The following is a 3,523-nucleotide window of genomic DNA, read 5'->3' as shown; positions in this document are numbered from 1 at the left end:
AACCCTGCCGTGCTGCAGGGATAGGCGGGTCGCCTGCGCCTGACGCCACCCGACTTGCTGGCATCTAGTAAGGGAGTATTTGGGCAGAGGGCAACACAACAAGGTTTCTGCTTATTTTGAAATGAGTAATAATTTTATTGACTCATTTTTATGTCGATAATTTTGTAATTTCTTTCACTCACTCTCTCTCTCTCTCTCTCTCTGCCGTTTTACCCCTTACGATATACCTATTAACGAGTCGAGGTTTGAATTGCCAAATAATTTTCACTTCTATCACGTGTACTAAGGTACACGCGCTCTTTTTATTTTGTGACCAAATTAGACGCATACAAATTCACACCAATTCCTTGCCCGCGCCTGAGGTGGGCTCCATGGCTGTTAATAATTCTAGTTCTTTTATAAATGGCTGATCAAGTACGATCTGATAGAAAACGTGCAGGATTCTGAGCAAACAATTTCTTGTTTCAATGTGGACGGGAATAATAAATAAGGCGCTTGAGCCGTGGAAACGTGTAGAGGGAATCTTTCACAAATATAAAAAGAAACTTCCAACACGAATGAGCTATACTAAATAAATAACATTAGCATATACAAACCTGCTAGCCTGTCCTTGGTCTAATAGGAACTATGTTCTCACTGGAAGGTGATAAAAAAATATTTTTTTTTTCAGGAAAGAGTTAACATTCTTTTACACTAACATGCTCTTTTCTTATATTTAATCCAGCAATTCAGTTAGCATTTTACTAGCACAAATACAGGTATCTGAAAGAGTCAAGAGCAGGAGTCGACCTTGTATTAAGTTTCTTAGCGACTTTGGAAAGGAGATTATCTTTCCTTATGTTCTGATACTGGTTATACTTTTTAATCGTTAGGAAAATTTTAACTAGCATAAATGGTGCAAATATATTGATTTATCTATATGAGTCAACACAATTATTAGTTTTTACTTTTTAGAAGCTTTTTTTTATTTTTCACCATCATTTTTAAAATTTTCTTAACTGTTATTTTTAAATAAAGTGTTGCATGTTCGTTTGAGCAATAAAATAAATATAGTGAATAACAATAACCACACGCCACGATGATTGTTTGGTTAAGTATATCACTTACTTGCCTCTTATCGGCGCTTTCCAGGTTCGATTCCCGGGAGCGTTCAACAAAAAAATATTTTTTTCTCAAGTGGAAAACTTTCTTGTGTACAGGTGGGTATTTTCTGGGCACTCCCGTTTTCCCTTGCGCGTTCATTCCTCCGCTGTTCCGTTGGCATCTCGTTAAGAAATATTTCGAGCGAAGTAATTAACGACACTGCCGCCTTAACGGCCGTATCGCGGGCGCGCGGTAAGCCCCTCAGGACCAAGTGCTCTGCGCGGTTGTCTGCTGGTCGCGCCGTAACTCAGCCCCGCGGCGCGCGGCTTAGGTCCGCCTCGCTCCAGCCATCTCGTATCACCTCGTTATTCAACTTACACTTGATACATTACACTACGCGATTTTCAAGAACAAAATACTGAGCGGGCTGTAATTTGGACTGCGGATGCCAGGGGTTTGTTTCATGAATTTCCATCGCGTTGAGCGGGAATGTTGTGCATGAAATAAATAAAATTATTTACCAAAAATGATTTTGCTTTATTTTTAGATATCAGTAAAATTGCTGCATCAAAAACATGAACTTTGTATTGGCTATCATTCAAATACTATAAATGGTAGGCAAATAAATAAAATCGCATTTTATAAATCATTGCGACGTTTAACAATAAATATACACTTCATATTATTATTGATATAAATAAATAATAATTTTCATTCGTCAGAAACTTGGAGCCTTCTTTGTTGCCTTTTTGATTGTTACTTAAGTTATTAATAGGCCTTATTCATAAGTTATCTATATGCAATAAATAAAATAAGTTTTAAGATATGTATGTCAGTGTTTTGCTACAGTTTCATAATAATATCCTTTGTTTATATTATGAGAAAAATAACATTTATTTAGCATCATTATATAACATATTTTTTCAGTTATAAAAATAACTAAATTACAAAATTAGAGAAAATAGTGGTTGAAAAAAAAATAGCATCGCATTCATGAGATAATTTGGAGCTTTATTTACAATGCTCCAGACAATATTTATCTTTCTTGCTAAGTAATGTTTCAGAGCGTCTGTAAAACTATGGAAGTAGCCTTGTAGACTGGAAGAATTATTTGTTAGTAATTTGTAATGGATTTAATCTATCATCCTTTCTTCAGTTGCCTCACGGATCTCTTTGTTGAGAGTTTGGCGGCTGACAAACATTTGCGACACCAAACCGCGACAAACTCTGCCCTTCGTTCTCAACCACTTTCTCAACTACCTTCACATCAACTTCAGAATCATAAGAAAGCATATCAACTTCCAATACCAAACAATTTTCTGCATTCCTCGTCGCTGGTCGCGAGGTAGACGGCTGAGGCTCGCTCGAGAGCGAATTTCGCGCCTCGTTCGGGGGCTCGTTTTGCCCCACTGGCTCATTTCTCTCGGATACTTCTTGCCTCATTCGATACCTACGACACTTCTCTGCACTTTCAATGGCTTCTGCTTGTGCGATTTCACTTGTTTTCTTTCTTTGCTCCAACATCATCTGTTTTCGCTTTGGCATTTATCGATTGATGGATCTTAAACCAAAGCTAGTAACTTTAAATTTATTCCTCTTAACAAGCACCACTCAGTGCGCACTCACGAGCAACTTAAATTTTCAATCACGCAGATCGGTCTATTACTCTTTCAGTTACAGCTCTCACTGACTTCCATTCGACGCTCCCCACCAGCGCTCATTACGTCATCACTGCAAATGTTAACAGGGTGAGTCACACGTAACGACCACGAGCCAAGTCTGATCTGCTAAGGTACGTTTAATTCAACTCTGTGACTTTCATAGTTTACGAGTATTAAGCGGTGTCGAATCCTGAGCCCAAGTGACACCCAATTCGAGATTAAAGACATTCAGCGTGCGGGCACGCGCGCTAGAAGTGAAAATTCGCAGACTGCTTGTATCTCTACGTAAGCTCACTGACGACGCCGCTGCTGCCATTTTTGTATTCGGCAAGTAACTCGATTAGAGTGGCTTAAGGTACAGTGAAATTACAGATTATATGTAAGTGATGTGTTTTGAAATTTATATAAACCTGAAAATTTTGTTCCTAGTAGTTTTAAGGACGTATGTCCGAATTAAGGTTATTATTTTATATTTACGCTCCACACGGGTCATATTGTCGTATTATTAAAATGCTGTTCTTTCACAAAATAAAAAAAATATATATGTCACATTTGTGTTCAATTAGCTGGCAATGTTGAATTTTTCTTTTCTTTTTGTGAATTATGGATAAGGAGAATGAAATGGAATATAAAACTGGAACTTTTTTTGTTTTAAAGTCGATTTTACAGGCTGCTATGAGATATGGTATAATTTATTTCAGAAACAGATTATTTAATTTTACCTGTCTTTTATAAATCATCAGAATTTTTATGTTTTCAAAAAGATTAAATAAAATATT

The sequence above is a fragment of the Bacillus rossius genome, chromosome 7 (genome assembly GCF_032445375.1).
Source record: "Bacillus rossius redtenbacheri isolate Brsri chromosome 7, Brsri_v3, whole genome shotgun sequence".
NCBI classification, from domain to species: Eukaryota; Metazoa; Arthropoda; class Insecta; order Phasmatodea; family Bacillidae; genus Bacillus; species Bacillus rossius.
The sequence above is the reverse complement of the archived record's forward strand: the minus strand, read 5'-3'. Positions refer to the sequence as shown.